Below are 26164 nucleotides of genomic sequence, written 5' to 3'. Positions count from 1 at the left end.
CTGTGCAGAAGCTGCTTAGTTTGATGTAGTCTAACTTATTTTTGTTTTTGTTACAATGCTTCTGATGTCAATCCAGAAAATCATTTCACAGACCCCTGTCAAGGAACATATTCTCTATGTTTTCTCTCAGTAATTTAACCGTTGCAGATATTATGTAATAGATCCATTGTAAATTTCAAATTAATTCTTGTGAGCGGTATGAAATAGGAGTCCAACTTCATTCTTCTGCCTGTGGTCATACAATTTTCCCAACACTATGTATGGATGAGACTATTCTTTTCCCATTGAATATTTTTGGTTCCCTCATTGCACAGTAGTTGACCCTATATGTGAATTAATATATGGGTTCCATATTCTGCTTGATTCATCTATATCTATTTTTATGCCAGTGCCACACTGTTTTCATTACTATAGCTTTATAATATACTTTAAAATCAGAAAATGAGATGCTTTCAGTTTTGGTCTTTCTCAGAATTGCTTTGGCTCTGTGCAGTCTTCTGTGGTTCTGTATGCTCTTTATAAAAATGAGCAAACATTTTTATGCTCAAAATCAAAATTTTGTTTTATTCTATTTTACTTTATTTTTAAGTACAGATATTTTAATTTATTATAATAATCATTACAATGTTATCATGCTTTTTAGAATTATTTTTTTCTATTTTTGTGAAAAACACCATTGGAATTTTTATAGGAATTGCATTGACACTTTAAATGACTTTGAATAGTATGGGCATTTAAAAAATTTTGATTCCTCCAAGTCATAAACATGGGATAAATATCCATTTACTTGTTTTTTCTTTGATCTTTTTAATCAGCATCTTATAATGTTTAGAGTACAGATAGATATTTCATCTTCTTGGTTAAATTTATTTCTAAATATTTTATTGGTTTTTATGCTATTATAAATAGGATTTTTTCCTTTTTTTCAGATAGTTTATTGTTAGTGTATAGAAACACAACTGACTTTAGTACATTGATTTTGCATACTGTAGCTTTACTGAATCCATTTATTAATTCCAATAGTTTTGGGGGAAGCCTTAGGATTTTATAAATATAAGATTATATCACCTGCACACAGAAGCAATTTTATTTTCTCCTTTCCTACTTGGATACCTTTAATTTCTTTTTCTTGCCTAATTTCTCTTGTTAGGATTTTCAGTACTAAGTCAAATGGAACTGGTGGGAGTGGGCATAATATTTCTTGTCTTAGAGGAAAATCTTGAACATTTCACCAATGAGTATGATGTTAGCTCTGAGCTTGTCATATATGGCCTTTATTACATTGAGATACATTCATTGTATATTCAAATTGTTGTTTTTATCATGAACAGATGTTGAATTTTGTCACATGCTTTTTCTGCACCTATGATCATATTTTTATCTTTTACTCTATGAATGTGGTGTATCGCATTTACTACTTTGTGTATGTCAAACAATCCTTGAATCCTAGGGATAAATCACATGGGATCATAGCGTTCTCCTTTTAATGTATTGTTTTAATTTTGTTTGCTAATATATTGTTGAAAATTTTTATGTCTACACCTGTATTCATCAGGGATACTGGCCTATAGTATTTTTTTTCTTGTAGTGTCTTTACATGGCTTGGTGTCAGGTTAATGCTGGCCTTGTAAAATGAGTTTGGAAATGTAATCTTCTCTTCAGTTTTTTGGAACAATTGAGGAAAGAGTGCCCTTAGTTCTTTAAATGTTCCATAGACTTCCCCAGTAAAACTATCTGGTTCTAGGTTTTTCTTTGTTCAGAGATTTTTAATTACTTCAGTCTTCTAGGTAGTAATTGCTCTACTCACAATTTCATTTTCTACATCATTCAGTCTTGGTAGGTTGTATGTTTCTAAGAATTTACCCATTTCTTTTAGATTATCCAATTTACCGATGTAAGTTTTCATAATAGTCTCTTAGATCTTCTGTATTTGGCGATGTCAGTTATGTCTCTTCTTTCATCTCTGATTTTCTTTAAGTCTTTGTTTTTTCCTTAGTCAAGCTAAAATTTTGTCAATTTTGTTTACCTTTTCAAAAATCAATAATAATTTTATTAAGTTTTAATTCTGTATTTTGTTTATTTCTTATCTAGTCCTTATATCCTTCCTTCTTCTAACTTTGGGTTTAGTTTGTTCTGCTTTTCCTAGTTCCTTGATCCATGAAGTGTTTTATTTGAAATTTTTCTTCTTGTTTAATGTAGGAGCTTCCTTAACCACTATAAATTCTCCTCTTATTGCTGTTTTTCTGCATCCCATAAGTTCTGTTGTGCTGAGTTTCCATTTTTATTTTTTCAACATAGTTTTTTATTTTTGTTTTGATTTCTTTCTTTTACTTATTGCTTTTTCAGAAGTGTATTATTTAATTTCCACATCATTGTGCATTTTATGGATTTCTGTGGGTACTGACTTTTAGTTTCATTCCACTATGATCAGAAAAGATACTTGGTATGCTTTCAGTCTTCTTAAATTTCCTAAGATTTGTTTAGTGACCTAACATATGGTTCATTGTGGAGAGTGTTTTATGTGCACTTGAGGAGAATGTGTGCTCTGCTGATGTCGGAAGGAATGTTTTGTATACATTTGTTAGGTCCATTTCATCTGAAATATATTCCAGTTTAGTTTTTCTTGTTAATTTTTCTGTCTAGCAATCTATTCATGGTTGAAAGTGGGGTACTGATGTCCTCTATTAACCTACCATTATTGTTTGTTATCTCTTTCTGATTTCAGATCTGTTAGTATTTGCTTAATACACTCAGGTCCTCCAATGACGGGTGCATTTGTATTCCTAATGTTCATATACTCTTGATGAGTTACCCCTTTATTATTACATAATGACCTTCTTTGTCTCTTGTTACAGTCTTGGACTTGAAGTTTATTTTGTCTATGTAAGTATAACTACCCCTCTTCTCCTTAGGTTTCCACTTGCATGGAACCTCTTTTTCCATTCCTCCAGTTTGAGTCTGTGTGTCCTCAAAACTGAAGTGAGCCTTTTGTAAGCAGCTTATAGTTGTATTTCTGCATTTTTTAAAAAAATATTTTATTTATTGCCCTGGCTGGCGTAGCTCAGTGGATTGAGTGTGGGCTGGGAACCAAAGTGTCCCTCCCAGGTTCGATTCCCAGCCAGGGTACATTCCTGGGTTGCAGGCCATAACCCCCAGCAACCGCACATTGATGTTTCTCTCTCTCTCTCTCTCTCTCTCTCTCTCTCTCTCTCTCCTCCCCCTCCCTCCCTTCCCTCTCTAAAAATAAGTAAATAAAATCTTTAAAAATATATATTTTATTTATTTATTTTTTGAGACAGGTGAAGGGAGGGAGAAAGAAAGGGAAAGAAACATCGATGTTGAGAGAAACATTGATTGGTTGCCTCTCACACATCCCAGCTGGGGACCAGCTTGCAGCCCTGGCATGTGCCCTGACCAGAAACCAAACCAGAGACCCTTCGACTGCGGTGCAACACCCAGCCAGCTGAGCCACACTGGTCAGGCCCGTGGCTGTGTATAATGTGCACTCACATTTTTGGCCCAAACTTTCAGGGAAAAAATCTTTCATTTTAATTTTTTAATTCAATTTTTAATTTATTTATATTCAGAAACATAACTGATTATCATATTTCAGGGTATTATTTTGCATACAGTTATTGTTTTCACTTTTTAGACTTACACTTTTAATGCATAAGCACAAATAAAAGAATTAGAAACATTTATATAAATACAGAATTAGTACTACCCATGTATAATGCACATACCTATTTTTCCGTAAAAAATGTGGGTGAAAAAGTGTGCATTATACAGAGCAAAATATGACAACACTTTGATATTTAGATTAATTATTGATATGTAAAAACTTACTAATGTTATTTTGTTAATGTTTTTTGTAGTTTCCTTGCCCCTTTCTTTCACTCTTTCTTTTATTGTTAATCAATGATTTCCATAGTGGTAGATTTTTTCTCTTGGTTTGTTTGTTTGTTTTTTAAAGATTTTATTTATTCATTTTTAGAGAGAGGGGAAGAGAAGGAAAAAGAAAGGGAGAGAAATATCAATGTGTGGTTGCCTCTCACATGCCCCACACTGGGGACCTGGCCCACAACCCAGGCATGTGCCCTGACTAGAAATCGAACCAGCAACCCTTTGGTTTGCAGGCTGGTGTTTAGTCCACTGAGCCACACCAGCCAGGCCTATAGTGGTGTTTTGATTTCCTTCTCTGAATCTTTTGAGTGACTATGGTAGTTTTTCCTTTGTGGTTACCATGAACTCTACATAAAGCATCTTATAGGTATAATCATCTATTTTAGCTAATATCATCTTAACTTCAATCATAACTACCTTTTTACTTTCTCTTTCATTTTTTGATGTTGAATTTATCTCTTTTTATATTGTATATTTGTTAACAAATTATTTTACCCATTGTTACTTTTAATTCTTGTATCCTTTAACCTTTTACTAAAGTTAAACAGTTACACGGTAACATGTATAGTATTAGATTATTCTGAATTTGACTACTTATCTTTACCAGTGTTACATATTTTATATGTTTTTATGTTAATAATTAGTATCCCTTTATTTCAACTTTTCTAAAATCACCCCATTGTTTCTTGGCCTATACAGATCTGCTAAGAAATTTTCTGATAGCCTTATGGGGGTCCTTTTGTGAGTGAAAAAGTTTTCTCACTTTTAAAATTTTCCCATTGTCCTTGATTTTTGATGGCTTTATTATAATGTGTCTTGGAGAAGATCTTTTTGAGTTGAATTTGTTTGGGGACATAGGAGCCTCACAAACATGAATGGCTAAATCTCTCTTCAGATTTGAGAAGATTTTTAATCATTATTTTTAAAAATAAGTTTTCTGATACTCTCTCCCTCTTTTCTCCTTCTAGAGCTTCAATAATTCATAAACTGTTTTTTATCATGGTATTCCATAGGTCACATAAGCTTTTTTTACTTTTTTTTCTTTCTTTCAGTTTTGTTTGTTTGTTTGTTTGTTTGTTTTCTGAATGGATGAGTTCCAAGGTTCTATCTTCTAATTCTTAGAATCTTTCTTCTGTTTGATCCACTTTGTTGTTGGTGTTCTCTGTTGTATTTTTTTAGTTCATTCATTGTATTCTTCAACTCTGAACTTCTTTTTGGTTCTTTTATAATGATTTCTATCTCTTTGTTAAACTTCTCATTTTATTTGTTAATTATTTTCCTGATTTCATTGAATTATATATCTGTGTTTTCTTGTAGCTTATTGAGTTTCTTTGAAACACCTATTTCAGATTCTCTGTTGGGTAATTTGCATATCTCCATGTCTTTGGGATCCATTACTATAAGGCTATTGTTATCATTTTGTGGTATCATGCTTATTTGATTTTTTATGTTCCTGGAAGTCTTGCATTGCTGTCTTTGCATTTTAAGTCCAAGTCACCTTCTTCAATGTTTACTGGCTGATTTTGTGAAAGAATTACCTTCCTTCAGCTCTGCCAGGATTCTGAGGCTTTCCCAAACATTGTTTGCATATACATGCTTCACACTTCTTGCTCCCTCTTGTGGTGAAATCCTTAAGCTTATACGCTTTTTCTTCATCCTGCTGCACTACAGGCCAATTACTGAGAGCCTTTGCTTTGCTTTCCGAAAGGTGAAGTTAAAGGCCCAAGTTGGTGATTTCTTTCTGTCCCACAGATTCAGTCTAGTTTTCTGCACATGCTCACTAGCTCTCTGTGAAAGCTTGCTTTTGCTACCATCAGGAGTGAGTTCAGGGAGCTGAACATGGGATGGGGGTGCTCACATGTGGCACGCAAGGTGCTATGTGTGCCCATGGGCCAGTTACAGGTACCCCCAGGTGAGGCATCTCATCAGTTCATGACTCGGTTAGTAAAATCTATGCTCCTCTGATACCTTTTGAGATCTGGCTCATGTTCTCCCAGCCTCTACTGTGCCTCAGTCATGAAGCTCATGACTCAGTACCCTGGATTGGTTGAGAGAGAGATGGGCCTCGGGCAGCAGCCCACACAGCTAGGAAAGCTGGGCACTCACTCACTCACTCTCACTGTCTGTGAACTATCATGGGCTGACAAAGGCTCTGTGGGCACTGAGCTGTGCCAACTTGGGAGAGGGAAGATGTGGGGACAGTGAAGGTGTTCTTCTCAGTTTTTTCAATTTGCCTAATTTTGGATATTTTTTGCTCCAACAGCATGCTATAATGTCTTGGTTGGACTCCTGGACTTCCACAAAGCCTCTCTTGTCCATGGGTGATTGCCTAAATCAGTGTTCTCCAGCATTCCTGGGTCATGGTCAAGAGAGCCTAAAGCCAGTTCATGAACCACTTCAGAATCCACAACCAGGACCAAGGTCTGTTTGCCTGCTACCCAATTCATGGGCAGGCAGGACTTCTCCCGGTTTCCTCTGCGTGTGCTGCTGGATCCCACAGCTTCCAGAAAGGTACTTTTATCATGATTGGATACCAAATTGTTTTCTATTGGAGGATGGAGCAAAGGACATCTTATTCAATTGTCTTGCTGATGTTACGTGCCTGGCTCAGTTTTTAAACACGGTGCTCGCTGAGTAACTGCAGAAGGTGGTTAGAAAGCTGATAGGGTTTTCCTTGTGTCATTGAAGCTCCCCTAATAGTGGACAGTTAAGAAATATGGACGCTGAAACAAATGGACAGTGTACCGGGCTGATAATCAGGAAACCAAGATTCTAGTTTAGACTCATCAAGTTAGAAAATATTATTGATTACTTAGCCTCAGTGTTCATCCTGGTAATCATTAATTTTTTTTAGGTTCTAAATTTGATGCCTCTGTAATTCTAATGCTAGTTTTAACCACTCTACGTTAGACTGTGAATTTCTACCTAGGAGGAAATTTGTCTCTTTGATCTGGGTAGTGATTATACACCTAAGCAGGCCTTCAAAGTATTCCTGATAATGTTGACAATGTGACTAATTTTCAATGTATTTTCCTTATTACCTTTTCACCTCTGCTTTATGTGCTGAAGGACTCTGTGCAGAAAAGACCCAAACAGTCCTGTTTTTGGAAGAACTTTCATTAAGAAGTCCCAGTCCAGAAGTCTGGATAAAGAGAACTTGAACTTTTGTCATGTTTCTGGCAGTTGTGAGGAATAAAACTCCAGTTTAATTTAGTACAGAGTATTGTCTTAGGATTTTCAAATGATAGATAATGCTTAGTAGAATATTTGGCAGAAAGATGTTTTCAAATATTTAAGGTCAGTGGGAAATCCAGTACATGACTTCAGACTAGGAGGTTTTATATATGCGACTACAAAAGTTCATTTAAATACTCCCTTGGTAATAAAATGTTTGACTTTCCACACACCAGAATAGGTATGACCAATAACAGTTTATGTTTCAACTATATTGTAAACCAGTCCTTGACTTAACTTTCAGGCCCTGTTTTCCTGTAAAAACTCCGCTCTGTCACATTGCCACACAACATCCTGTTTTCCCAGCTCCAGGAAACTGTCCACTGTTGAGGTCTGAAATGGCAAAATACTTCTCACTAATCATCTTCTTTGATCAAAACTTAACCTCATCAACCCCAACTACCTAGATGAGATTATCAGGAACTATTAAGCAGTTTCCTATTTTTTTAATGATGAGGTGAAAATCTCTGTTGCAATGAAAGATAACAAAACCCAGACTTTCATATTTAAAATATTCCAGTGTTTGAATTCTCATCTTCTCTCATCAATCAGTGAATACATTTATATTGTGTGTTTGCTATATGTCCAGCCATTCTCTTCAGGACTAGATCTGCTGCTTGGAGAACCACCAAAAAATAGGCTTAAGTAACAGTATAAGTTTTTTTTTCTTACCCTAGTGGCTGAAATGCCACAAAATAGAGATTCATTTATATGAAAAGCAAATATTGGATAACTTTGTGATGACCAGTTATTTTCGCTCTGTTAATTAGTACAATGATAATTCTGTACTTTTGTAGCTAAATGAACTGCAAGCACTAAAAGGAGTACAAAGTAAGAAAAGGGAAATTAGTTTTGGATTTTCAACGTGAAGAAGTCATTGCTGGTTGGACTAAGTTCACTCATGGTTTGATTGATTCAACTGTATATTCAATAAAATGTACTTTCTCAGTACTTGTAACATACGACCCTCTCTTTTAAAGGCCAGAGATAGAAAGACTTGCCGCCATAAGCAGATGCTGATATTCACTGACCGGTGCTGGGCGGCGGGGAGATGGTGAGAGGAAGGGAACCCTGAGCTGAGTGGAAGGGCGCCTGCATTACACTTGGACCACTCAGATACCTCAGGCCAGCCCTGCTTTCCTTCACCATGACACTTCCGTCAGAGTAAACAGGAGCAAGTGCATAGTTTCAAGCAAAAACAAACAAACTCATATCTTTCAACCTTGTGCCAACAGCGATTATTTCTGTATGTGAGTACTTCTACAGTTTCTATAAAACAATCTGATTGCAGTAACAGTTTGTTTGACAATATATGTGACCTAAAATACGCATTAATTTTCCCTGGTATAGTGTAGCTACAGGTTTACAGTTCACCGCGTAGTAAATGGTGCAGGAGGTGCACCCTACTCAAGTAAACAACAATAGAAAACATCAACGAATGCAGAAAAAGATGAAAATATCCATTTTAATTCAATGAATGCCTCAGTGATTTTTCCTCAGCCTCATTCTTCTCATATTTGCTTAAGCCTACTAAGGTTTCTTTTTTAACAATATGAAACAAGTTTACAACAGGAGACTTTAGATGACACTGTAGTGTTTACATATCCATAACATGGAAACAAACCTTCCTTAAGACTGTTTTTTTAAAGGTATATTCTTCTCACCTGGTTTCGTTGTCTGTCATAGCTAATCATTTGTTACAATATGCAAAGATAAAGGGTATCTTGATATGAGGGAAATAGGAAGCAACAGAAAGATTTCTTGAAATCACTACAATACCAAAGTTTGCCATGAATTAAGCATAATCATACCCAATAAAGAATAAAGAATGCACATTTGATTTCTAATATAAATATCTAGATGTTGTTCGTAAAAAAAAAACAAATGAGAATGATTGGCCACAATGTAAACATGTGACTTAAGAAATACTTAAAGGAAAAAAGGACTCAGGGACATTGACAACAAAATGGTGATTTTAGTGGGGTGAGGGATAGAGGGGATAAATGGTAATGGAAAAATACAGTAAAAAGAAACTAAAACAAAAAGAGAAATACTTCAATGGAATATTGCTGATTAGTGGGCTGTTATGTGCTGTTGGTTAAATTGGGTTTCACTCCTTTTCGTCTGTTGAAATTCTAGCCTTTAGTTCTCCACAATGTGACCTTATACACAGATAGGATTGTTACAGAGGCAATCGAGTTAAAATGGGGTCACTAGAACTGGCACTAGCCCAATACAACAGGTGTCTCTCTGGAATAGGGGAATTTGGAGACAGACACACACAGAGAAAATGCCATGTGGACATGGAGGTGAAGCTTCTAACAGTCAAAGAAGGCCAGGTATTTCCAGCCAAAGGCCAGAGGCTAGCTGAGAAGCATGTACAAATTCCTTTTAGAAGCTCTTAGAAGAAACTAACCCTGCTGACACCTTAATCTTGGATAGCTAACCTCTAGATCTGTGAGACCATCAGGCCATCTGGTCTGTGGGAATTTGTTAAGGCCGCCAAGCAAACAAATAAAGTGGGCCTCTGTCTTCACAAAATTGCTCATTGCTCTGTTTATTGTTCAGGTGGCCCCTGTTTGTTTGGTTTTGTAACTTTGCGTGACCACTAATATTGGTAACAATGATGATAATAGTAATGATTAATGTTTTTAGTACTTACCACATCACAAGTTCTGTTTTTTTAATCATTTCTGACCCCGTGAGATGAATGGGGAATAAGAGAAAGATTTTTCATGTGGAAAGTGATTTTACTACTTTATTAAGCATTCATGAATAATATTAAGTATGCTTCTTTAAGTCACTATGGATTTTTAGGGTGGGCTTAAAGGAACTTATGTTATTTACCCTAATACAGAAATTGTTACATTGATATAAGGTGCTGTACCAACCCAATCTGAAATACAAAGCCTAAGGGTAGAAGGTGTGTAATGAGGAAGTTAATACTTAAGGCTAAGAATGTAGTAAAATCTTTGCTCAAAACCATTGCCTACTCTAACTGAGAAGGAAGCCTACATGCCTAACAGTACTTTCTAGTTAGTTGCTGAAATGCTGCACAGCCCTTGTATATATTGTCTATTATTAGCTGTATTCCATACAGTGTTGCAACAAAGAAATGAGCTCCGGGCAATTATTAGTGGTCTTGTAAACAGACATGTAAGGGAGTTCAGAAATTCAAGGTCTTTCAAGGTTAGAAAAGCCCAATACTTGTAGAGATAGAAACTTAAAAAAAAAACAACTTTGAATGACAACTTGCAGTAAGGAAAACTTTTCAGTTGAATGAAGTGACTCAGGGCAAAGAACAGAGTGGGGTGTGGCTGGACACCAACTTTTCGAAGAACTCAGTAAGGCCTGAGGGTGTGACAGGAGCCACCAAGAGTAGAATGTAATGTTTAGGAAATAACCTTGGGTATGATTACTGAGAACATAAAACTAGTTAAAGCAAATAGATCAGAAAACTACAAAGTTTTTGAGGGAATTATATCGTCCAGGAAACCACAAGTACACATGAAAAAACTTTTTGTTTGTGATTCAAAGACATCAATGCTTGTGTTCCCACATTCAGACAGCTGCCTTGGAATGCCTCCTCCAAGGAGGGCATGCTTTCCAAACTCTTTCCAGATGTGGGTGAGAAGAACGATGATACGGAAGAGGCTCCCAGAGGTTATAGCCAGGGACCACAAAGAAGGAATAACAAAGTAATTCTTCCCAGAGAGTAGACTCAAGGCTTAACCCGCCAATATCTTCCTCTCTACTTTACCTTCACTTCTGATGTGAGACTTTCACAATATCTGTACAATGGTATTTCAGAATTACTAAAGAATATTGACTGTTGTGTATCTCTTCTTCCTCTTCCCAATTCATCATACTCATTGGAGACATCTTGTATTTGGAAGGGAAGCAGTGGGTGCAGATAAATTTTTTTTGTCCATAGGTTACCTACCTGACCATGAGGAGCCATATATAGACCTTACAGAGAGGAGAGAGATAGGGATCCTGAGATGGATGCAGTGAATGGATTATTTTCTTTGTGGGGGGAGCAGATGTGAATTTGTTAATACATGAAAGGAGGATGACACAGATACTTTGTTGACAAGAATTTGGACTGTGTGAGACTATGTTATGTATTGAACACACTGTTTTCTTGCAGTTAGATTGGGGGCTATATGATGTTTGACAGGTCAATAGAATATAAGCAGAAATGAAATAAAATACTTTTAGACCCAGGCCCTAAAACAATACTGCACAATGCTGTATCCCTGCATTTCCCTGTAGTGTTAACCTTATGCATTTCTTTAGATATACTAAAAGATAGAATCATGCTTGGAGCCTGAGTCACCACTTAGAAGGGAACCGCTCGGAGAGCTGCCTGACCTGCACTGGACTGTGACTTGAATGAAAAATAAACAGACTCTTCCAGGTCTATTTGTTATTGTGGCATTGCCAAGTCTATGCTGCCTGAAACAGATATACTAAGGACATTGCAGCCCATGCCAGGCCAATTTCTATTCAACAGTTTGCAATCATGGTGAAAGTCTATGGCAATTTAATCCATAATACAGCTAGGCTTTGCACCTTAATTTGACAATGCTACAAGAGCACCATCTCCAAATTATTCTGGGTAATAACCAGTTCTAGTAGGCAATTTCTTTGCTTGACAGCGCTAGCCTTTCCTCAAGGATTTAGACAGAAAAAGCGCTATAATTATTATAGAGATCACCAGTCGATTTTTAAAGATATTTCATAGGGTATCCAAAAGAGTTTTATATTGCACACTGAGATCTATCTGATGTGTGTCCGAACATCAGTCTTTCCAGTTTCCCTGAGTTCTCCACATTCTCATAAATATGGACGAGTCTCACTGGTCTTCTTTCCTTCCCAGTTGTGGAATGGAGATTCAGATACAGACACCGAAAAGATGCTACAGCTAAAGAAAACCATCCATTCTTATTTCTTCTGGATGGCCCCTAATTACTCTCTGATGGAATTCTCTGCAACACATGAGAGGTAAAAAGAGGGAGCTAAAAATTATTCCAAAGTTAAAACCGGTGACAAGTTTAGCATTTGGCAAATACTTTACTCTCACTACTATCTTTGATCTCTGTTGGCTCTAGATGGGAGAAACATGATTTGTTCATTTTTCTTTTGGAATGTTGGCCTCTATTGTTTTGATGACTTATGAGACTCTTTGTATATGATGAGATATGGAATGCCTTTTTCATGTGCATTACATGGTTTTTCATTTGCTTTTTCCTTTTGACTTCGTTCTTACAGTTTTGTTTTACTCTGTGCATTTTTGTATGAAAGATCTTCTCTACTCCAAGATTGTAAAAACATCACTGATTATTTCATTCAATTAATTTTATTTCTTGAATTCAGTATACATTGACTGAGGAACTTGTGGAGGGCAGTCATCTCATCACCACCCCTAGGCAGCAGGAGCAGAGTTAGTTAGCTCTCTTAACTATGCAGTGAGACTGAGCTGGATTGCTTCTTACTTCTTGACTTCATGCAAAGCTTTTTTTGATGTTAATTAAATGTCACCTTTTCAATGAGGTCTGCCTTGACCAATTGATCTGAATTTATAAACTCTGTATACTCCTGATGCCTCTACTTTGCTCTACTTTTAAAAATTGCACAGTATTTATCATCTTCTGGCATACTACATAATTTATTTATTTGTTAATAATTTATCCACTCCAGATTCCTTGTGTTTACTATTTGCATGGCACACCTTTTCCATCTACTTATTTTCAGTCTGTGTCTTTATATTGAAAGTGTGTCTCTCATAGAAAAAATATAGTCACATCATATTTTGTATCCACTCTGTCAATTTTTGCTTTTTATTAGAAAGTTTGCTATTAAAATTGAGTTCAGTTGATGTAGTTGGATTTGGGTCTACCATTTTATTATTTGTTTTCTCTTTGTCTCCTCTTTTTTATTCTGTTAATGATTTTTTACTCCTTTTTAATTATTAGAATGTCTTAAAATTCTGCTTTAATTTTATTGGTCTTTCAGTTATGCCTCTTTGCATATGTTTGTGTTTAAGGATTAAAATATACATTCTTATCTATTCACAGTCTACTTAGAACCCATATTGTGCTATTTCACATTAATATACATAGGGATACATGCTAGAATCATACAGGTTTTTAACCACCCAAATCTTTTATAATTGTCACAAATATTATGTCAACATACATTATAACCCCCATAAGATAATATTATAATTTTTATTATAATTACTTTTATGTACTTTAAAGAAACATTTACCCAGATAGTTACCATTTTTAATGCTCTTTACTCCTTCCTGAAAATGCAAGTTTTCATCTGGTGTCATTTCCTGTTATATTGAGCAACTTCTTTAGTATTTATTATAGTGCAGATGTGCTAGTGACAAATTTTTATGTTTCTCGTTTATTTGAAAAAATTTATTACTTCTTAACTATGGAAAAATCATGTCCACTGGATATAGAATTCTAGATTGAACATTATTTTTTGTAGTTAACATTGCAAAGATGTTGTTTCACTGCCTTCTGATCTTCATTTTCTATTGAGAATTCAGAGATCATTCTAATTGTTGTTTTGTTTTTTGTAATACATCATTTGTCTTCTTCTCTTTTGAAGATTTAATTGTTGCTTTTTAAAATGGTTTTGTTTATTTTGATACTGCTTGGGGTTCACAGAGCTCCCTGAATCTATAAGTGTATGGCTTTCACAAAATTGAGAAGATTTTCATCATTATGCATTCAAATATTTCATCTGCTCTATTTTCTTTCTCCCTGCATTTTTTTTTTGGACTCCAATCACACATATACTCAAACTTGCCAGGGGCCACCCTGGACAAGACATCCCACCAATTCAGGGCAAACTCACACCCACACCCACACTTACTCAGACTGGGTCAATTTAGACTCATCAGTTTACCTAAAGTGCACATCTTTGGGTTGGGGGAAGAAACCAGAGAAACCAGAGAAAACCTGTGCAGACCTGAGGGGAATGTGCAAACTACATACAGACAGTGGCCTCAGGTGGTTTTTTCCTCAATGTTTTAACAAAATGACATGGAACAAAATGGTGTTATTCAAGGACCTGCTGCACTAAATTGAAATGAGTAGTGAACTGTGCACAATGAGACTTGTGCACAAGTAGGTTCACAGTTTACTATTCTATTTCTTAAATGGATGGTGTGTATATAGATGTTCATTATACTATATTCCATATATTTTAAAGTCATATATAGCTAAAATATTTCATATAAAAATGAGGATAATAATAACACATAATAATACTGTTTTGAGAATTAAGTGAGATAATGCATATAAATATTGGAATAACTGTCAAAATAATAAAAAACATCTGTAAGGTGGGGATAGGTTTTGTAAAGAGCAACAATGACTGTTAGAAGTTGTAATGAAAAAAAGTGTCATGAAAATACCTAGCAATTCAACAAAGGAAAACATTAAAAAATGTAATAAACAAGATCTATAATAAAATCCACTCTATTACCAGGATAGATAACACCAATTCAAATAAATGAAAAGATAAACTGGGCCCCTAGATAAGAAGATTGAAATGTGTAGAGATGTTCCACCTTTAAAAATCAATTTATATGTTAATCATGTCATAAAATTCAAAGGTAAATCACTAACAGGGAAGTATTTTTCAAAGAATACTTTTGGCAGAGTACTAATTTTAATAATAAAAACTCATCTAAATTAATAAAAAATAAAAATCCCAGAATTGAAAAATGGGCAAAGGAAATGAGTAGATAATTTACAAGAGCTGAAATACAAATAGCCAATAAATATACAGAAAATGTTCAATCACACTATTAATCTGAACTAGAATAATTAAGAAGCAGTAAGTGAAACTGACCAAATTAGCAAACACTTTTTAATAATCTAATAATACTCATTGGGGCAGGATTTTCATAATGATGTCAGGAAAAGCTCCAGAAATTCCTCCACAGATAAACAATTACAAAACAAGCGCAAAATACTAAAAGCAGCCATGTGAAGACACCAGAAGTCATCCCATGGAAGGCAGAAACTGGAGAAACATTTATTCTAGAAAGGCTGCCACTGCACTGGGCACGAACTCCAACTCTGTGGCTTTCTGCTCTAGGGGAGCTCCATGACTCCCCCATGGCAGGTGGCCAGAAACCACAAACCTTAACAGTGAGAAGTGGGAGACAGCAGCTTAGAGAGTAGAAGACCTGGACATTTTGTACTCCAAACTCTGAATATAATCTCTGCCCAAATCACTGGCTGTTTCAAGCTTGATAAATAAATAAAAACTGTATATGATAATAACAAAATAATTAAAATATCTTTGAAGAATATTTACCTAAAATAATGTCACATAAAAATTCTAAGATTTAAAACTGGATGCACAATGTGTTCTCACTTTTGTAGGGGGTGGAAAAAAAGAAAGAAAGGAAAGAAGGAAGAAGGGTTGTATACCTGTATACAATCTTTTTATCCAGGTCGATATCCAGGTGTTGGCTATCTACTTTGCCTTCTGCCTCAAGAGAGCACAGGTATTCTTAGTGAATCACTTCTAAACCTTTACTTCATTGAGTTTGTACTCTTCCACAATGCAGTCTGTCTGAAAATGTTCTGAGATACATTTTGGATTGTTTTGACACCACCCCCTTCACTGTTAAAGACTTTCATGCCTTTTTAAGTGGATGACGGTAGGTAGCAAACTTCTATTATATTCAGATTCTTAGATAAAATAAATGAAAGAGGTAGTAATTCTATTTTAAAATGTCAATACTTGCTGCCTGTCAGAAATTATGTTTTGAAACTGTTTACACATGATGAAAATGTCTGATGTGAACCTGAAAATGGTCAAGATCTTTTACAATTTATTTTAGAGTATATGGACAAAAATTTGAAGGTCATTGCCTAAACAATTCTGTTCAACAAAAACCTTAGTGAGTGATGAGAATTTTACTAAGATCTTATAGGGGAGATAGCTCAGCAAACAATTTTAAAATGTTTTACTAGACATTTTTGTTCTCCCAGCACTTTTAGAGCACCCTGCCACAGGAGGCTTTAGTTTGTTTGTTTGCTTGTTTGTTTTTTCTATTTTCTCATACTTACCTATATTCAGGCTCTCTTCTCTGTTCTTTTGTACTTCCCCAGCTTCCAGCTCTAGACTTTTGTACCTCAACTTGTATTTGCCCTTCATGCTACATAGAGCTCACTCCTCAGAAGACTGTTGAGCAACTGTCTTTGCTAACTTTGCTTTTTGGGGTATTCCTTCGCAAAAACGATAGTATTTATCATTATATTATGTGTATAAACTGGAAGGAAATCACTCAAAATTTTAATATTCATATGTACAGGGAATTTTTATTAACTTCTTTATGGCTTTCTGTATTTTTTCAAAATTTCCACAAACATCATGTTCCATATAATACAAAATATGAAAAATTGAGACATAAAAACTAGAAAAAAAACAGAATAAAGATTTATGGGAACTCAAAAATAACAAAGGCAACTTCACAGGGCAATGGTCTATTTTTAAAGTAGTATAGGGAAAATTTGGAAAACAAATTTTTTTCATTTTCACTTTATATTACATTTGGAAATAAATTTTGGGTAAAGAATTCAATATATAATAGATGAAACAGTTTTAAAAACTTGGAAGAAAATATAGGTTAATGTATAACTGATCTTAATTATTAGATGACATTTTGGGTATAAACATGGTTGCAGAAATACAAGGAAATACGCTGCACAATACTGAATATTTCAGCAGATCAAGTGATTCTACAAACAATGTGAAATGTTGTTAGTATTAATACAGCTTAAATGTTCAGATCCTATAGTTACATGCCACCTATAATGTATTCACAAAGTTTCCATACGTAAGACAAATGTAAGTAATTGGGTCCATTGCTTTAAAGGTCTGAAAGTTAAAGAAAACATATCACATATTATTTGGAAACCTAACATACAGTTTAAAAATATATTTATTTCCCATTTCCCAATTTTGTATGATGCCTTTTACAGCTCACAGATTAAAAAACAAAACCAAAACCAAAAAACTAGGTCTTAGAATTGCCCATTTTTATGCAGTGGTGCAACCCTCCAGGTGGACCGCTCTAATCTAGAAAGTCAGTGCTTTAAATCCAGTGTTCTTCATAGTAAGGCCTCTGTTTCACAGAGCACATAACTGCTTACCACTGTTTAAGTATCAATCAGGTTAGGGGGCGGGGCTTGAGCAAAGGGGAGCCTGAGGGCCATAGGCCATGTGACCTGTACTTCGACTTCAATCAGAAGCACATTCATTTTGTCTGTTAAATATGTAGGGCTATCAGGTCAGATTCTGCTTGACAAAAATCTCTTGCAAATACAAGAAAAATTTGAGAAATGTGCTTTAGTGTAAACATTTGTATGTCATTTATAACCATTTCTTCTAAAATGATGTCTAATGCTGCTCATTAAGCCTGAAAAAAACTTCCTATCTTTGAAACTTTTTGATGTGGATCAGGAAGTATGAAACAATAATTGTACTTTCAATTAAGCACTCAACAAATAAACAGCAAAAATTTCATATGCGTGCCGAGTTCCAGAAGTCTTCCCAGTGGAATACCATTTAGTTTTTGTAGAATATTGCCAATAAGAACGTGACTTCCGCAGAGATTATTTTTTGCCAGTAATAGTTTCCACTGCAACCTAACCTTGGCTTATCACATAAAGGAAACCAGTGTATGTGAACACTTAGACAAAGAAGTAAAAGCCTTTTTCAGTTTGTCTGTTAATATTTTTCTTTTAAGTAATAAGCCTACCATTCCAGTACTTCATTTAAGAATACAACTTTTCCTGTACCAAGGTTATCGATGGGAATGGATTATTTCTATATGATTTATTTACATATTTTGATATAGAAACATAAGATGCAAACAGAAATTAATCTCATTAAGGTAGAATTCTTGGAGAGGGGTGGTTTTCTTGGGTCTGTCATCTTTGAGTACAGAATTTTAACTCTAACAGTTAGGTTGGTCTTTTTTCAGGTGTGTGTATTCGAACAATCCTGGGATTCTTTACCATGGAGAAGAAGTACGCTGACATATGAATGGGTAAAGTTAGTATGAAGGCGTGTCAAGGTAAGACTCACACAGCCACTACAGTGTGCCAGCCACTGCTCTATACCACTGATATGCAATAACTCATTACATCTTTACAACAACCTTAGGAGGAAAAAATCATTATTATCTCCTTTCAGAAGATAAAAACATTAAGTCAAAGGTCAGTAAACTCCCAAAGCTACAGAGCTGCTAAGTGCTGAAGTCAAGATTTGAAACCACACAGCCTCGCTCCGGTTCAGTCCCTAAGGACTTTAATATGCTGCCTCTAATGACCATGGACATTTTGGACAAAACAGACTTTTATTTTGGAATTTGTAAAGATATCCTGATATCAATGTCCAGATCTTAGCCAAAGAAAACTTCAGCAAGAAGAAAAAAGCTGGAGGCATCACACTTCCTGACTTTAAAACATATTATAAAACTTCAGTAACCAAGAGGATGAAGCTGGTCTAAAAACAGACACAGAGACTAATGGAGCTGAGTCCAGAGCCCAGAGATAAATGCATATATTGTGAATTAAATTGAAAAGGGCTCCAAGAGTACAAAATGGGTCACTGATTTTGGGTAAACTGTAATAATCACATGTGCAGGAATGAAACTGGACCCTTATCTCATGCCATACACAAAAGTCAACTCAAAATGTATTAAAAATTTAAACATAAGATCTGAAATTATAAAACCCTTAGAAGAAAGGATAAGGGGGAATCTCCTTGGCAGTGATTTTTTTTTTGATCCAAAAGCACAGGCAATAAAAGTAAAAATAACCAAGTGGACCTTGGGGGTATTATACTAAGTGAAACAAATCAGACAAAGACAAATACCATACTATTTCACTCACATGTAGGGTCTAAAAGAAGCAAAAAAAAAGTGAACAAAACAAAAATGAACTCACAGATACAGAGAACAGGTCAGTGGTACCAAAGTGGAGGGGATCCGGGGGACAGGTGACAGGGGTGAGAGGACTTGTCTGTACAGTGATGGTAATTAGCCTTATGGGGGTCATCACTTTGTAAAATTATAATGCTGTACACCGAAAGCTTACATAATAAAAGAAATTTTAAATAGTAAGCAGAAAGTAAATAAATAAAATAAATGCGAGTACATTAAGTAAAAATGTTCTGCAAACCAAAAAAAAAAAAAAAAAACCCCAATCAACACATTGAAAAGACAACCTATGGAATGGGCAAAAATATTTGTAAACCATGTATTTGATAAGTAGTTAATATCTAAATATAAGAAATTCCTACAACTCAATAGCAAAAAAACCCACCCCAAAACCAATTTAAAAAATGAACTAAGGACCTAAAGAAACATTTTTTGCCAAAGAAGATATGCAGGTGACCAACAGGCATATGAAAAGGTGCTCAATGTCACTAATCATCAGGAATAAGCAAATTAAAACTACAGTGACATAATCTCACAACTGTTCAGATGGCCATTATTTAAAAAAAAAAAACATACCTAACAAGCTTTGGAGAAAATGAGTAGTAAAGGGAACCTTAGTACACCGTTGGTAAGAATGTAAATGGTGTAGCTATTGCAAAAACAATGTGGAGTTTCCTCAAAAGTTAGAAATAGAACTACCATATGATCCAGCAATCTCACTTCTGGGTATTTATTCAAAGTAACCAAAATCAAGATTTCAAAGAGATACCTTTATTCCCATGTTTATTGCTGCATTATTGACAATAATCAAGACATGAAAACAACCTAAATGTCTATTAATGGATGAGCAGATAGAGAATACATAGTATACAATGAGGTTTGTCTGGAAAAAGTTCAGCCATTGCCACTGTAAAGAGAATGGTTTCCACAACATCCATGTAACCTGGCAGCTGAGGAGAGTGGACTGGAATGCACATGTGTGAACAAGGACAACTTCACTATACTAGTCAGTGCGGATGGTAGATGCCATTGAGTGAACATGCATACTGTGTGGCCACTGCATTTTAATGACTGAATAAGTAGGGCAATGAATTTGCATCCGATTTTGCATTAAGTTTGAACATCCTCTGAGAAAACTATTCAGATGATTCAGAAGTCCGCAACTATGGGCAACTGGTGACTGGCAACTTCATCACGACAATGCACCCGTTTATGCATCATGTCTCTTGCAGAGTTTTTTGGCAAAACATCAAATCACTCAGGTGACCCAGACTCCCTACAGCCCAAATTTGGTGCCCTGTGACTTCTGGCTTTTCCCCAAACTAAAATCACCTTTGAAAGGGAACAGATTTCAGACCATTGATGAGATTTAAGAACATACTACATGGCAGCTGATGGTGACTTGGAGAACTGTGTGAGGTCCCAAGTGCCCACTTTGGAAGAGACTGAGGCGTCATTGGCCTATGTACTATGTGTCTTATATCTTGTATCTTCTTCAATAAATGTCTCTATTTTTCATATTACATGGCTGAATATGTTCTGGACAGGCCAGATAGATAGATAGATAGATAGATAGATAGTAAAATATTACTCAGCCTTAAAAGAGAAGGAAATCCCACCATATGTGACAATATAGATGGCCCTAGAGGACATTATACTAAATGAAATAAGTCAGATGCAGAAACACAAATACTGTATGTTCTCACTTATATGTGGTGTCCAAAATACTAAAACTTATAGAAGTAAAGAAGAGGATGGTGACTCTCATGGCCTGGGATCAGGGGGAAATGAAGATGGCATGGTCCAAGAGTATAAGGTTTCAGTTGTAGAAGATAAATTAATTCTGGAGATCTACTAGACAGCAGAGTGCCTATAGCTAACAATATGGTATTGTACACAAAAATTTTTTTGAAAAGGATAGATCTTATGTTAAATATTATTAACTCATACACACAAAAAATAATACACGAGGCAGGAAGAAACTTTAAGAGGATATTGATGGTAATGATGGTGGTTAAACTTACCCAAAACTCATCAAGTTGTATACATTAAATATATCAGTTTTTTGTATGTCGATCACACCTCAATAAAGTCATTTAAAAATTTTTCCAAACCTTCCTTTACAACTGGTAAGTGGGTAGCTGCACTCAGTTTATGTCTACTTCAGAAGTTCATTCATTCACTCTTCAAATATGTATGGCTAGCCTGCTAATGCTGTGGGTGAATAGGTTTATAGTGAACATCTGTTGTTTTTGTTTGCTCCACATTCACTCCTCCTTTTCCTGAGAACACCATTCCAGTTTGTTTTGGGAACTACACATTCTTTACCATAAATAGACCATAAATGGAGATAATGTCTAGTGGCCTTACATGTGCCCCCAAACTAGCTCAATGACACTCTCTCTTGAGAATTTGAACTTTAAGCAGTGATAGGGGAGAAATTTCACGTATTCATGTGCATTGCGTGGTCTTATTTCTGCTTTCTCGCTCACTATGGCTACCATGTTACTATTCTTTCTGTCATGGTTGCTCGGTTTTTTCCTTTGATACTGTAAGCTAATCCATGTCCCTTTGATCATTTCCTTCTGTCACTAAGTTAGCCTGAGTATGTTTGTTGCTCGCATACAAGTTGATATTTGGTAGAGGAACAACTCTCACTAAAAGTAGATCTTTCTCATAGAACTTACAGTGCAGTAGGAGAGGCCCCCGTATCAAATAAAAATGTTCCTTGTAGAAAATGCCTCTATCACATGCAGAGTTGACAATATAACAAAGAAAGTATGGTGGGGGGCAAAAGGGCACAGAAGGGGGCGTTTACATATGGCTTGCTGGGTCAGGAAGATTTCCTCAATGCATTAATGCTTACTGTGACATGGAATATCAGTGAAAGTTTGTAGGCAAAGAAAAAATATCTCAGGCAAGGGAAGTAGCATATACAAAGGTGCAAAGGTGACCAGATGATGCAGTGGTAAAGTCAGGGTAAAGAAGGAAGGAATCTTACTGTGATTGGATCACATAGATTGGGAGAGCAGAGAGAGACTAGAATGGACAGATTAAATCAGGAAGATTAAATCATGACTTTGTAACCAGTCTTGAGAAATTTGGATTTTGTCTTAAAAGTAATGAGAAGCCACCTAAAGATTTTAAGTAAGGAAACAAAATTAATTTTGGATTTCAGAAAAATTGCTCCTGCAATTGGAGAATGGGTGGGGATATTTTGAGGCAGGAAGATCAGATTAGCAGCATTTTTAGTACCTCAATCCAGATCTGACTATAGGCTGATTAAAGTGGGTGGAGCAGGGTTGGAGGATGGTTTTATGGAGAAAGTCAGTTAAGGATTCTGGGACAAGAGCCACTTGAATATTGCTCTTTTCTTCTCTGCAACTAAACCATTTTTTATAACTTTCCTACCTTACACAGTGGTGGGGTCTATGAGTTCAGGATTCAAACATGTCTTGGGGCCAAAGGTAGTCCAAACATAAGAAAATAAGTGGCTTTTTTTTTCATCTTCTCAGGATATATGTCAGTGGTGGACATATTCTAGGGTAGGTCCCTGGAACTCCATGCATGCTGTTCATGGCCTTTTGTGATTCTCTCTGTGAGTGTGGACAGGACCTACGACTTGCTTCTAGCCACATAGAATATAGCCAAGGTGGCTGGATATGCTGAAGTATATGCATGTGATCGCTGTGTATAACATTGTGATGTCTGTCTTGGGAAAAGGCTCCTTTACTCACTAGTTTGAGAAACAACCTGCTATGTTGTGAGCTGCCATGTAGAGAGGGGGACATACAGCAAGAAGCTGTGGGAGGCCTCAGGCCAAAAACCAGCAAGAAACAGAGGGCCTTGGTTAGGCAGCCTACAAGGAGCTGAAAGCTATTAACAAAAAAAATGGTCTTGGAAACAGACCCTTTCCCAGTTGAGCCCAGATTAGAATCCAGCCCTGGTGGAAACCTTGATTACAGCCTTGTGGAGGACCCGCTTAGGTCGTGCCTGGATCCCTGCCCAACAGAAACTGTGAGATAATAAATGTGCGTTGTTTTAATCTGGTTAAGCCTGTGGTAATATGTTTTAATTTTATATTTCGAATACAGTTGACATTTAATATTATTTTGTATTGGGTTTCAGGTGCACAGCATAGTGATTAGACAATCATATACTTTACAAAGTGATCCCCCGATAGTTCTAGTACTCACTTGGCACCACACTTAGTTTTTACATTATTGACTATATCCCCTAGGCTGCGCTTTACATCCCTGTGACTATTTTGTAACTTCCAACTTGTAGTTTTTAATCCCTTCACATTGTTCACTCAATTCCCCAACCTTCCTCCCAAAGTTTGTGGTAATATTGTCATGTAGCAAATATGAATACAATGGCCAAGTATTATAAAGCAGCATATTCTGCAGAGAACATAGCTTGTAACAATCTGTGGCCCCTGAGGGAAACTAGACACTGGCTGTGCGCCTGGTCTCCTTGGCGTCCAAAGGCCAAGACAGAGACAAACAAGGGAGCTGAGGCCCGGAGATGAGACGGGCGGCTTGCTGCAAATCCTTAGGTTGGAAACTAGGGGCTGGCCTGGCTCTGAATCCCCTGGAAATGGAGGGGAGAGAACGTGATAGCTTTTACCTCTTGTGGGATGGCTGACACCGAAAATATTGCAGCAGCCCAGACAGGAGCCCACTGAGCTCAACAAAGAAAAATAACAACCCGAGGAGGCCCAAAAGCCTGGGCTAGAAGGATTGTCAGAATCTACGGAATGCTCATAGAGTGAAGTAGTTTCTACAAAGGAACTGATGCCCGTTGGGACCGAAAAATAATAACAGCACTTAGGTGGAGTCAAGCATAACTGAAAAATATAATATTACTTAATTATTAATTTTGCAATGTTTCCTCTTTCAGATAAATGAGAGGAAAGGATGATCTCTATTGATAACCAAATTAATGATCTGGAACATCGTAAGGAAGATTAATGTAAAAAGACAAAGGAATAGGGGCTCGCTTAACGGTGTTCTAAACATATTATATGAAAAAAAAAAGACACATACATATCCTGAAAATAATTTTGAAATACAAGCAAAAGAGAAAAATCTCGGTGATAGTGAGTTATTCATAGATGAAAAGCATCAGACTTCTCATTCTATATTTGAAGCTAGAGGGTAGCACGTCTCTTAGTACTGATGAAATGACTGAACTCAACCAAGGTATTGCTTACATGTGAGAGTGAAAATATTTGTAAAAATTCACAGTTCCGAATATATTGTTAGGTATGCTTTCTGGGGAAAATAATAATGTAATAATACAAATCAAAATAAACAAATAAGCAAAACCCCAGAACCAAAACCTTATAATAATGATAATCAATAAAATTAGCGAAATACATAGTTAATCTAAATGTCTGGGAACAGTTAATGTGGGCTAGTAGCTCTACACTGAAAAGGAATTTTTGATGATAAATTACATAATGAAAGCATTTTCTCTGAAATAAAATCTTGGGGGGGTGGTGAGGGTGGAGAGCAAGAAGTTCTCATTTTGGGTGAGGATGGTGGTGGAAGAGGAAAAGGAGGAAGTAAAATTTTACCCTCGTTTCCCTTGAGGGCTCTGGTAAATTCCAAGGCACTTCCTATGTACTACTAAACAACTGACATTGCAGTGGTTTCTGAGGAGGCCACTGTAGAATCACATCATGCCCAATATTGCATGGATCACTGTACTGTACCAGGGGTGTCCAACCCACGGCCAGTGGGCCACATGTGGCCCAGGATGGCTATGAATGCGGCCGACCACAAAATTGTAATTTTACTTAAAACATTATGAGATTTTTTTTGTGTGTGTGATTACATGTTGCCATGTATTTAATATGTGGCCCAAGACAACTAACTCTTCTTCCAGGGTGGCCCAGAGACGCCAAAAGGTTGGACACCCCTGCAACTGTTGTTATACCACTTAACTCACCTTAGTCATTTCTAGTTCAAATACACTTTTTAAGTTTTAAATAGTCTCTACTGAGTGACAACTCATTTCATAAGCCTAGATCCTGTTCAGACATGAACCTGTGTTGCCCCTTCTTTATGAGATTCAGCCTGCATGCTCAACCAGAACTCCAATCCTTGTGACTTTCAGCAAGGAGAGTGGCTGGCCTTTTGCTTTGTCTCGTTGTCAACTGTGCGCAGCTCCGTTTGTCCCATCATCTTCCTTCTCAGGATGGCACTGCCCAGGCCCCTCCCCTGGGTCTTACTGTCAGATACACATAAACAGAAACAGTCTACCAGCTGGGGAGTATCCAAAAATGTTGTTCCTATCTTATATTTTTATAAATTTACATCTGGCAGAGTATTGAAACACATTCTTTCTGGATCTAGTTTCAATCCAACATTCCAGAAATACCAGGCAAGATTAGTAAAGAAAGACTTGCTGTAAATCTTTATGATCTACAATTGTCAGATTTGGTTTTCCAGTGTATAGGATATAATGAGCAAGCAGAGAAACTGATTCAATGTAGAATATATTTCAGATGGATCAGCATTATATTTGTTGAACCTAAGACCCCTCTTAGAAGTGTCCTCTCTATTAGAGCCTTTTGGTCTTGCCTTCTTGAATCGGTGGTCCTCTGTTTGTCCAGATAGTGGCCCAAGAGTACTTGGATGCCCTCCATAGTCATTAAGTAATTTTTAAAAATCACAACATGAATAGCCTCAGAGGATTAGAATTTATCCTCATCAAAGGGTTGGCTTATAAAAAGTGCTTCTCAATCTTGTAGCTTTCATGAACAATTTCATAATCATTTGCCATGTATGGAGAGCACCAATTTTAATTAAATTAAAAACAAAATGAATTATGTTTTTGTAATAAAATTAAAGACAATATAAAGATAAATCAATAACAATTATTTCATATAATTAAGAAGGTACTATTTGCAGTTTCTCACTATGGAATGTACTTTGCCTATATCCATTCTCCCTCTTCCTTATAACAGAAATCAGATTTTGTAGAGGTGGTCATGTATTAAGCTCTAAAAACCCCATTTTCTAGTCTCCT

Source organism: Phyllostomus discolor, chromosome 7 (genome assembly GCF_004126475.2).
Source record: "Phyllostomus discolor isolate MPI-MPIP mPhyDis1 chromosome 7, mPhyDis1.pri.v3, whole genome shotgun sequence".
Taxonomy (NCBI): domain Eukaryota; kingdom Metazoa; phylum Chordata; class Mammalia; order Chiroptera; family Phyllostomidae; genus Phyllostomus; species Phyllostomus discolor.
This window is presented reverse-complemented; position numbering follows the sequence as displayed.